We start from the raw sequence: 12775 nt of genomic DNA on the forward strand, positions 1-12775 counted from the left end.
ATTGTGGTTAACTGGTGGAATTAAAACTGTATAGTTAACTATATGTATTAAAATATGAAAGGGAATCTTCAAAAATAGGGAAATAAAATGTATAGCTCTCTAGCAAGATACTAAAAGGCAAAAACAGAAAAATGAGCATAATACATAGCATATAATAAAAAGAATGGAATACATCTAAATATATTGGTAAAATAATAAATATAAACGATCAAAAGATGTTTCTTATAAGGCACAAAATTAACATTATCTGCCACTTTATACGTAGAATCTGGAGGACCTTGAATAGCCTAACTATAATGCCCCTACCCACCCTGCTCCAGTGGCAGGTCCACTAGACAACCTTCCTTATCATGGGTGGCAGAGCCCGGAAGCAAGGGTCACCCCACCATCTTGTTACTACAAAGCCTGACTCCCTCAGCTCCTGCTTGTTCACTCTGTTTCCAAGCGCAGCCCTCATGTGGCCCCACATCATGTGGTTCCATCCTCCCCTGGGCCGTGTGTGCCTGTGACTAATAAGCTGGTGTGAACTCATTTGTCTAGTGTTGGGTGTCATGTGTCCAGTCATTTCCATAACCCCAGTGTGGGAATCTCTCCTCCACAAATGGGATGGAGACGAGATGAATACATGCCAATAAAAAGACATAGATATTCATATTGAAATATTTTATGACAGAAAAATGTTGAGAGTAAACATGTATATAGTATAGGGAAATAGACATATTAATATAAAAGGAAGGAAAATATATAGCAGACATTTTCTAATCAGAAGAAAGCCACCATGGTATTATTACCATCCAGAAAAATAAACCATACAGTAAAATGTATCATTAGGAATAAATATATTCAGTACATGAGGGTCAAGTATACAACTCCTCAGAAATAGACAACAGTTTTTGTCTAAACCTAACAACATAATATCAACTATGCACAGTCAGAACTTCATGAAGAAATTGATAAGTAAAGTGATCACATATTTGTCAAGTGTGTCAATATTTAACTGCAACAAATAATTAGAAAGTACATATTCTTCTCATTCACTCATGGAACATTTATAAAAATGGGCTATGTGCCATAAATACAAGAAAATTTTCAATAAAGATATGCAGACGTTATCCAATTGTTCTTCAGTCGTAAGGCAATGCAATTAGAAATCAAAATAAAAAATAACAAAAGATTATATGTTAATATTTTAAAATCCTCATAAGTCATTAGTCAAATAATTTTTATTTGTAATCATAAGAAAACATTTGTATTAGTAATATATTGTTGCATAACAGGTCGCCCCCCTACTTAGTGATTTCAAAAACAATAATCTTTGATTATCTCTCATTTGTGGGTGGGTCATGTACTTAGGAGCAGCTCAAATATATATTTCTGGTTTGGGAGCTCTCAGGAGGCTTCAGGCAGATGTCTGGGGTAACGGCCATGTAAAGACTTGAACTGGGCGGCGGCTCGGCTCCGCTCCGCACTGCCGGGCGCCGCCTCGCCATGGACGCGCGCAGGGGCGGCGGGCGGCCCGGGGAGAGCCCCGCTGCCGCCGCGCCCCCCCAACAGCAGCCGCCCCGGGCTGAGGCGTTGCCCCCGGAGGCGGCGGAGGAGGGCGGCCCTCGGGGCCGGCTCCGCAGCCGCGACAGCTAGTGCGGCCGCCCCGGCATCCCGGGCACGGCCAAGGGCAGCCGGAACGGCGAGTGCGGGCGCGGCTAGCCGCAGTGCAGCCCCGCGGGGCCCGAAGGCCCGGCGCGGGGGCCCAAGGTGTAGTTCTCGTGCCCCGGGGCCCGCGCCGGGGCCGGCGGAGGAGGCCGGCAGCGAGGTGGCGGCGCGGCGGCGGAGCCGCGCAGCAGCCGGGCCAGCTTCATGCAGCGCCAGTTCGGCGCGCTCCTGCAGCTGGGCGTCAACAAGTTCTCGCTGCGGATGTTCGGCAGCTAGAAGGCCGTGGAGCGCGAGCAGGAGCGCGTCCAGTCAGCGGGGGCCTGGATCATCCACCCGTACAGCGACTTCAGGTTCTACTGGGACTTCACCATGCTGCTGTTCATGGTGGGAAACCTCATCATCATCCCAGTGGGCATCACCTTCTTCAAGGACGAGACCACCGCCCTGTGGATCGTGTTCAACGTGGTCTCGGACACCTTCTTCCTCATGGACCTGGTGTTGAACTTCCGCACCGGCATTGTGATCGAGGACAACACGGAGATCATCCTGGACCAAGAGAAGATCAAGAAGTACCTGCGCACGTGGTTTATGGTGGACTTCGTGTCCTCCATCCCCGTGGACTACATCTTCCTCATCGTGGAGAAGGGCATCGACTCCGAGGTCTACAAGACGGCGTGCGCCCTGCGGATCGTGCGCTTCACCAAGATCCTCAGCCTCCTGCGGCTGCTGCGCCTCTCGCGCCTGATCCGCTACATCCACCAGTGGGAGGAGATCTTCCACATGACCTATGACCTGGCCAGCGCGGTGATGCGGTTCTGCAACCTCATCAGTATGATGCTGCTGCTCTGCCACTGGGATGGCTGCCTGCAGTTCCTGGTGGCCATGCTGCAGGACTTCCTGTGCAACTGCTGGGTGTCCGTCAATGGCATGGTGAACCACTGGTGGAGCGAACTGTATTCCTTCGCACTCTTCAAGGCCATGAGCCACATGCTGTGCATTGGGTACGGCCGGCAGGCGCCCGAGAGCGTGACGGACATCTGGCTGACCATGCTCAGCATGATTTGTGAGTGCCACCTGCTACGCCATGTTCATCGGCCATGCCACTGCCCTCATCCAGTCGCTGGAATCCTCGCGGCGCCAGTACCAGAAGTACAAGCAGGTGGAGCAGTACATGTCCTTCCACAAGCTGCCGGCCGACTTCCGCCAGAAGATCCACGACTACTACGAGCACCGTTACCAGGGCAAGATGTTCGACGAGGACAGCATCCTGGGCGAGCTCAACGGGCCCCTGCGGGAGGAGATTGTCAACTTCAACTGCCGGAAGCTGGTGGCCTCCATGCCGCTGTTCGCCAATGCTGACCCCAACTTCGTCACGGCCATGCTGACCAAGCTCAAGTTCGAGGTCTTCCAGCCGGGTGACTACCTCATCCGCGAAGGCACCATCGGGAAGAAGTACTTCATCCAGCACGGCGTGGTCAGCGTGCTCGCTAAGGGCAACAGGAGATGAAGCTGTTGGATGGCTCCTACTTCGGGGAGATCTGCCTGCTCACCCGGGGCCACCGCACGGCGAGCGTGCGGGCCAACACCTATTGCCGCCTGCTTTCGCTGAGCATGGACAACTTCAACGAGGTGCTGGAGGAGTACCCCATGATGCGGCGCGCCTTCGAGACGGTGGCCATCGACCGCCTGGACCGCATCGGCAAGAAGAATTCCATCCTCCTGCACAAGGTGCAGCATGACCTTAACTCGGGCGTATTCAACAACCAGTAGAACGCCATCATCCAGGAGATCGTCAAGTACGACGGCGAGATGGTGCAGCAGGCCGAGCTGGGTCAGCGCCTGGGCCTCTTCCCGCCGCCGCCGCCGCCGCAGGTCACCTCGGCCATCGCCACGCTGCAGCAAGCCGTGGCCATTAGCTTCTGCCCGCAGGTGGCGCGGCCGCTCGTGGGGCCGCTGGCGCTCGGCTCGCCGCGCCTCGTGCGCCGCCCTCCCCCGGGGACCGCACCTGCCTGCCGCCTCACCCGGGCCCCCGCCCCCCGCCAGCCCCCTGGGCGCACCCGCCAGCCCCCGGGCACCGCGGACCTCGCCCTACGGCAGCTTGCCCGCCGCCCCCCTTGCTGGGACCGCCCTGCCCGCGCGCCGCCTGAGCCGCGCGTTGCGCCCACTGTCCGCCTCGCAGCCCTCGCTGCCCCACGGAACGCCTGTCCCCGCGGCCTCCACACGCCCGGCCAGCAGCTCCACACCGCGCCTGGGACCCACGCCCGCTGCCCGGGCCGCCGCGCCCAGCCCGGATCGCAGGGACTCGGCCTTACCCGGCGCCGCCAGCGGCCTGGACCCCCAGGACTCCGCGCGCTCGCGCCTCTCGTCCAACTTGTGACCCTCGCCAACCGCCCTGCGGGCCCAGGAGGGCCGGAGGCGGGGCCGTCATCCAGACCAAAGCCATGCCATTGCGCTGCCCCAGCCGCCAGCCCGCCCAGAAGCCACAGACAAGACATAGGTAGCCGTAGTTGGACTGACGGGCAGGGCCGGCGGGGCAGCCCCCTCCGCGTCCCCGGCTGTCCCCCCTCATCGCCCTGCGCCCACTCCCATCGCCCCTGCCCCCGGCGGCGGCCTCGCGTGCGAGGGGGCTCCCTTCACCTCAGTGCCTCAGTTCCCCCAGCTGTAAAACAGGGACGGGGCGGCCCAGTGGCTGAGAGGAGCTGGCTGTGGAGCCCCGCCCGCCCCCCGCCCTCTAGGTGGCCCGCCGTCCGATGAGGATAGTTTTTTAAGTGCAATTCTTGGCCCACCGGCTTCCCGCTGCCCCCATCGCGCTCATGCAATAACCGACCCGGCTCCCGTCCACGCGCGTCCCGCGGTGACCTTGGGGAGCAGCACCCCAGCTCCCTCCAGCACTGGCACCGAGGGGCGGGCCTGGTTGCGCCGGGCGCGGGGGCGAGGCTGGGGTCCCGCCACCGTGATGAATGTACTGACGAGCTGAGGCAGCAGTGCCCCCACCGTGGCCCCTACGCCCAATTAACCCCCACACCCCCATTCCGCGCAATGAACGACAGCATCGGCAAAAAAAAAAAAAAAAAGACTTGAACTGGAGAACCTACTTCCAAGGCAGCTAACTCACATTTCTGGGAAGTAGGTTCTGAGAAGTCCATTCCTTCCCACACAACTTCCTGCCCCAGGGCTGCTTGAGTGTCCTCTCAGGGTGGTGGCTGACTTCTTCCAGAAATGAAGAGATGTAAGAGCCAGGGAGAGCCAGGCAGAAGTTACAGGTCCACTAGACAACCTACAGTATGGCAAATTACAGTTGCCTGTTTCCTAGAAAAATTTATACCAGCTGAAGTAATTACAGGAGATAGAAAACTTTAATAGTCCTACATGAATTAAATGAATTACATCAACTCTTGAAAATTAACTTTGACAAAGTACCAAAGATGTGTTGCTAATAAATTCTATTCAAGGTACAGATACTTCTAGTCTTATATCATCTGTACTAGAGAATAGAAAAAGAAACAGAAATAAATATATAAAAATATGTGAGAATAAAGCATTATAGTCCAAGCTCGTTTATGGAGAGAGATGCAAATATCCTGAATTTAAAAAAATAAAGTGTATACTTTACTCACAGAAAGCAATATACCTAAAATTAAATCTAACATAGATATGCAAAACATTTATGCAGAAGTAAATGTAGCATTGTCTTTCAACACAGAAAATAAACTAAAAATGAATGAGTAGATAGGCAAAGTTTTTGTATCAGAGGCCTAAATATTATGAAGATATTTAATAATTAAATGCAATTCAAATATAAATATCAGCAGGGTATTTCATTGAAAAAAGTTAAATATAAAATTTATATGAAAGTGTATAGGGACAAGAAAAAAAAATTTTTGGAAAAGAACTGTGCAGTAAAGTGTTAACTCAGCAGGCCTGGGCTGCCCAAACCCTGCATATTCCGAAGGGCTTCAGGACAGTCCCTGACAGGCTCCTGGAGATAACCTCTGAGCCTTTGTAATATTCTGTGTGATTTGAGTGACTTTGTAAACCTGAAGCTTTGGGTCACACCACATGCTATCAACATGCTTTATAGTGAACACCTGTTTATGTATGCCTGGGCCTTGGGTCACATTGTGTCACTTTGACCTCTGGGGGTGGCAGACAGCTGACTGGAGACTGAGTGGTTGAGGTCAGTCATGTGGAGCACAACTGGAAGCCCATGCCTCCTCCTTAGTGCTGGACTCTGCTGTGTGCACCTTTTTCCTTGCTGCTTCTAATCTATATCCTTTCACTGTAATTAACAATAGCTGTGGGTCTAACAGCTGTCTGTGTCCTGTGAGTCTTTCTAGCAAATCGTGCACTGGAACCGAAGTGGGTGGGCACTCACCAACTAAAACTATCAAATCTACTAGGAATCTATGAAAATTAAAGAATGTGGCAGTGCATAGACATAGCCAATAGGCAAAAGAGAATCAAACCTTAAGTGCAAAGAAATGCATTGCAGATCAGCAAGTAAGAGGTAAATTATGGGATAAAGTGATCCAAACACTGTTTATTCAGGAAAAATGTAGATTTTTATCAGACACCGTTTATAAAAATGTTTCAGATAGATTAAAACCTAATAGTGAGCAGCAAAATTAAGCATGTCTTTGGAAGAATAAGGATCATGTTCTTGTTCTCAGGATGGGGACAGATTTACTAAAGTAGACAATCATAAGAAAATAGGTATTATAATAATTTGACAACATTAAAGTTAAACATACCTGTATGCAAAAAGACACCATAAGCCAGCAAGGATTAGGTATCATGTATATCTAACCATGTGATATAGCTGACAGGGGCTTAGTATATTCAGATTATACATCAATCAAGTTAATTAATCCATTCAACAAATCCTTATTGAATGTCTATGTGCCAGGCCCTGTTCTAGTCACCAGGGTAACTGTAGGAAACAAAACTAATATCCTCCCCTCATAGGAGAGGCAGACACTAATAAATACATCATTACATATGTTGATAAACCTCAGATTTCAGAAAGTACCAAGGAGAGAACTAAAGCAGGTGGGAGAATAGAGCTTTGTGAGAGATGGGAGATGCTATTTTAGATTGGCTGTTCATAAAAAGAATAATTTTGAACCCAATGGGTTATGTAAAAATCAGTATAGAATAGAAAAATGACCCAATAGAAAAAGACAATTTTCAGCCGGGCATGGTGGCTCACACCTGTAATCCCAGCACTTTGGGAGGCTGAGACAGGTGGATCAGTTGAGGTCAGGAGTTCGAGATCAGCCTGGCCAACATGGTGAAACCCCGCCTCTACTAAAAATACAAAATTTAGCCAGGTGTGGTGGCACACACCTATAGTCCCAGCTACTTGGGAGGCTAATGCACAAGAATCGCTTGAACCTGGGAGGCGGAGGTTGCAGTAAGCTGTGATCTTGCCACTACACTCCAGCCTGGGCAACAAAGAAAGACTGTCTCAAAATTAAAAAAAAAAAAAAAAAGAAAAAGACAATTCTTGATTGAATGAACTGAATGCCCAATAAACATTTGAAAAGATCTCTGTAATGTATTTAACATAATTTTACATCTCTGTTCATATTAGAGAATTTATGGGGTTTTTAATAAAACACTTGGCCCTGAGTTGATAATTTTTGAAGCTGGGTGATAGGTTAATGGTGGTTGATTATATTATTCTCACTCTCTGTCTCACTCATTACACACACTCACACACACACGAAATCATACATGATGATTTATACAGTTACTTATAGTTTACATAATTTATATATTTAACATAAATATAAGTATAAAAATAATTATTATAAATATAAATTATATGAAAATAATTTATAATGAATTCTAAGGTAATTAAGACACAAATAACAAATTTTAGGACTGAAACAGGGATACGGCCACAGATCATACAGGTATTAAAAAATAACTAGTAAATCTATGAAAATCTTTATACAAAATTATCTTTATACTATGAAAATCTTTATACAAAAATTGCTGAAAAACAGACAACTTCCTCCAAGCATATGATTTATTAAAGTGCATTCAAAAATATAAAGTCTTCACAACCCTATAATTATAAAATTGAATCTGTAATTAAACAATTTGTCATCAAGAAATGCCAAGTCCCAAAGGATTTACTGATGATTTTTACCACCAAACATTTGAGGAAGAAATAAGAAGTCATATTACACAAATCATTCTAGAGAATAGAAGAAGAGAAAATACTTTCCAATGAGGGAAAGATAATCTTGGTCACAACCAAAACCAAAATAAGAGTATCGGAAAAAATAAAATTTCTCTTGAATTCTTAACAAGTTACTCTAAACTCTTGAAAGACAATTTCTCTCTTGAATATGACTTAAAAATAAATCCAAGCCAGGCGCAGTGGCTCATGCCGGTAATCCCAGCACTTTGGGAGGCCAAGGCAGGCGGATCACTTGAGGCCAGGAGTTCAAGACCAGCCTGGCCAACATGGTGAAACCCCATGTCTACTAAAAATACAAAAAAATTAGTCAGGCGTGGTGGTGGGTGCCTGTAATCCCAAGCTGGGAGGGTGAGGCAGGAGGACCCCTTCAACCTGGGAGGCAGAGGTTGCAGTGAGCCAAGATTGCACCACTGCACTCCAGCCTTGGCAACAAAGTGAGACTGTGTCTCAAAACATAAAACTACAAAATAAATCCAAATAAAAACATTAGCAAACTGAGTCTAGTGACATATACATAAAGGAAAATACATCATGGTCATGTTGGGGGCCAGGGATACAAGATTAGTTTAACATATGAAAATCAATCAACATAATTCTCCATGAAAAAAACGTTTTAAAAAATTGAACTGTCTAGTTATGATTGTTAAAAAAGAAACTATCACTATATTAGAAATAGGAATACACTTTCTAAATGTGAGAAAGGTATTTTTATATTGAATGAAAAAATGTTGTAAGAGCATTCTCAGAGATTAGAAATTAAAACAACAGGATGTCTGCTCTTACCATTGTTATTCAACATGATACTGGAGGTGCTAGTCTGTGCACTGAGGCAAGAGATAGCCAGAAAAGCGTGTATCATTTTCAAGTGCCAGAATAACGAAAATGCTCAAAAAAGCAAAAGGATGGGGCATATCAGAGAGATATAGAAGTGACCCTGATATAAAATAAATAACATGGTATTGGCTTACAACCCAAAGTATAAAATCAATATACATGAGGTTACACTGATATAAATAAATGATTAAATGAACAAGTAAATACAAAAGAAAGAAGAAGGACAACTCTTTGTAGAAGAATTCCAGATAATATGAATAGATACTGTCTCTTCCAGGAATTGGACCTTAGTGTCTACCTCCCAGGCCACCTTGTGCCTGGCCTGGACTTAGTGATTCACATGCAAGACTAGAGTATTGAAAGCTGGGAAAGAGTATCTGTGTGGTAGAGAAACCTAGCAAACGCCTCCTTGACCACATGATCAAGGTGAACATCACCAGTAATGAGGCATGTTGATATCACATCCCCTTGATATGAAGTGATGAGAAGGAAGCTTAACCTCTGCAGAATTTTTTCCAAAAGCTCATAATTCCAGCCTAATCAGGAAAAAAATAATGAGACAAACACAAATTAAAGAGCATTCTAAGGACCTGACCAGTACTCTTCAAACTGTCGATACACAGTAACAAGGAGAGGCTAAGAGTTGGCCACAGGCCAGAGGAACCCAAGGAAACGTAATGATTAAGTGCCAGATAGTATCCTGAACTGGATACTGGGAACAGAAAAAGAACGTTGGTGTAAAAACTTAGTGGAATGCAAATACATTACTGTTAATGAAAATTCAGAATTTAATATTGGTTTCTTAGTTTTGGCAAACGTAGCATGGTTGTGTAACATGTTAACTTTAAGGGAAGCTGGATAAGATAACTCTCTTTACTTTTTTTGCAGCTTTTCTGTAGATCTAAAATTATTCCAAAAGTAAAAAGTTTATTACATAAAAGAAAGAAGTCACAAAACTCTTATTTTAAGACTTACATGGCAAATTAAGTGGCCATGATTAAACAAGTCATATTTTTTCTATGTATGTATGTATTTATTTTTAAAATTAGTTAATTTATACATATATATTTTTAAATTTTACTTCAAGTTCTGGGATACATGTGCAGAACGTGCAGGTTTGTTACATAGGTATAGAAGTGTCATGGTGGTTTGCTGTGCCTATCAACCTGTCATCTAGGTTTTAAGCGCCGCATACATTAGGTATTTGTCCTAATGCTCTCCCTCCCCTTGCCCCCCACTTCCCTACAGGCCCCGGTGTGTGATGTTCCCCTCCCTGTGTCCAAGTGTTCTCATTGTTTAACTCCCACTTATGAGTGAGAACATGCAGTGTTTGGTTTTCTGTTCCTGTGTTAGTTTGCTGAGAATGATGGCTTCCAGCGTCATCCATGTCCCTTCAAAGGACATGAACTATATTTACCTTTTTTTTTTTTTTTTTTTTTTTTTGAGACAGAGTTTCACTCTTGTTGCCCAGGCTGGGCAATGGTACAATCTTAGCTCACCACAACCTCCGCCTCCTGGTTCAAGTGATTCTCCTCCTTCAGCCTCCCGAGTAGCTGGGATTACAGGTATGTGCCACCACACCCGGCTAATTTTTAGTAGAGACCAGGTTTCTCCATGTTGGTCAGGCTGGTCTTGAACTCCCAGCCTCAGGTGATCCACCTGCCTTGGCCTCCCAAAGTGCTGGGATTACAGGCGTGAGCCACCGCGCCTGGCCTATATTTAATTTTAATTGACAAAAAAACTGTATGTTAAAGGTATACAAAATGATGTTTTGATATATGTATACAATGTAGAATGTTTAAATGGAGCTAATTAATATATGCGCCACCTCACATACTTATTATTGTCTTGTGATGAGAACTTTTAATATTTACTCCCTTAGTGATTTTTAAGTATACAATACATTGTTGTTAAGTACAGTCACCATGTTGTACAATAGAGCTCTTTAAGTCATTCCTGCTGTCTGGCTGAAAATTTGTGTCCTCTGACCATTATCTCCCCATTTCCCCTTCTCCCCAGCCCGTGGAACCACCATTCTACGCTCTACTCTTAGAAGGTTTTTAGATTTCATATGTATGTGAGATCACGTGATATCTTCCTCCCTCCCTCCCTTCTTCCTTCCTTCCTCTCTTTCTCTCTTTTCTTTTCTTTCCTTTTCTTTTCTTTTTCTTTCTCTCTTTCTTTCTTTCTTTCTTTCTTTCATCTCTCTTTCCTTCCTTCCTTCCTTCCTTTCTCTTTCTCTTTCATCTCTCCTTCCTTCCTTCCTTCCTTCCTTTCTCTTTCTCTTTCATCTCTCCTTCCTTCCTTTCTTCCTTCCTTTCTCCCTCTTTCTTTCTTTCTTCCTCCTTCCTTCCTTCCTTCCTTCCTTCTTTCAGACAAGGTCTCACTCTGTCATTCAGGCTGGAGTGCAGTAGCGTGATCATAGCTCACTGCAGCCTTGAACTCCTGGGTTCAAGCGATCTTTCTGCCTCAGCACCCTCCAAGTAGCTGGGACCACAGGCTATATCACCATGCCTGACTAATTTTTAAAATATTTTTTTTTTGTTTTTGTTTTAATAGAGACAGGGTCTCCCTATGTTGCCCAAGCTGGTCTCAAACTACTGGGCTCAAATGATCCTTCCTCCTTGGCCTCCCAAAGTGTTGGACTGCAGGTGTGAGCCACTGCACCTGGTTCATTATTTGTCTTTCTGTGCTTAGCTTATTTCGTAAAGAAGTCAATATTAAATATTAAAAGTTATTATAAAGATATATTAGTAAGACAGTATGGTAGGGACATAAATATAAACACACATACCAATAGAACATGACAAAAGAACAAAACCAGCCGCATGCATACTCGATGGAGACAAAGGTAACACTACAGAATGGTGAAGGAAGAACAGTCATTTTAATGACAGTGTTGACTTAATTGAGTATTCATGTTCAAAAAAGAAATTTGAGCCTTATTTTACATCTCATAGACACACACTATAACTTCCTTGTGGAGTTTAAATCTAAATGCAATAAGTGAGCAATAAAAATTTTAGAATATATTGTAACAGATTATATTAATGATCTTGGTGTAGGAACAGATTTTTTAAAACAGTATATAGGAAACTTTAAACATAAAAAAGATTGATAAGTTAGACTACACTAAAATATTGAATATATCTTCAATGAAATACGTTTAAATAATGAAAACATAAATCACAGAGTAGGAGAGAATATTTTAAATATGGCAGCAAAGGTCCTATGCCTAGATGATATAAAGTGCTTCTAAAAGCCAGTAAGAAAAAGACTCAATTAAAACATTGGGAAAACATTTGGATAGGCACTTCATAATAAAAGAGTATTCAAATGATCAATGCTCACATTAAAAGTGGTTCAACATCGTTAATCATCAGGAAACTGCAAAGTAAACCAACCAAGAGATAACACTGTATACTCATCAAGAGGCCTACATTTTTTATTTTATTTGCTTACATTTTTACTTTAGATTCAGGGGGTACATATACAGGTTTGTTACAGGGGTATATTTCATGATGCTGAGGTTTGGGCTTCTATTGATCCTGTCATCCATGTAGTGAACATACTGCACGCTAGGAAGTTTTTAGCCCTTCTCCCCTCTTTTTCCTCTTTTGGAGTCCCCAGTGTCTATTGTTCCCATCTTTATGCTCACATATACCCACAATATAGCTCCCACTTATAAGAGAACACGTGACTTTTGGTTTTCTGTTGATGCATTAATTCACTTAGGATGGTGGCCTCCAACTGCATCCATGTTGCTGCAAGGGATATTATTTTATTCTTTTCTATGGCTGCATAGTATTCCGTGGTGTATAGGTACCACATTTTCTTTATCCGATCCAGAGTTGATGGGCACCTGGATTCCATGTCGTTGCTATTATGAATAGCACTGCAATGAACATATAAGCTCATGTGTCTTTTCAGTAAAATGGCTTATTTTCCTTTGGGCATACACCCAGTAATAAAATTGCTGGATCAAATGGTACCTCAAATCTTAGTTCTTTGAGAAATCTCCAAACTGCTCTCCATAGTAGCTGGAGTAATTTACATTCCCACCAACAATGTATAAAATTT

General features: G+C 44.6%; 1 pseudogene; it reads left to right on the top strand.

Moving 5' to 3' along the window:
* The first annotated feature begins 1421 nt into the window (after nucleotides 1-1421).
* On the top strand, nucleotides 1422-5837 carry LOC101132156 (potassium/sodium hyperpolarization-activated cyclic nucleotide-gated channel 2-like; annotated as a pseudogene).
* The last annotated feature ends 6938 nt before the right edge of the window (nucleotides 5838-12775 follow it).

The sequence above is a fragment of the Gorilla gorilla genome, chromosome 16 (genome assembly GCF_029281585.2).
Source record: "Gorilla gorilla gorilla isolate KB3781 chromosome 16, NHGRI_mGorGor1-v2.1_pri, whole genome shotgun sequence".
In the NCBI taxonomy this organism is placed as follows: Eukaryota; Metazoa; Chordata; class Mammalia; order Primates; family Hominidae; genus Gorilla; species Gorilla gorilla.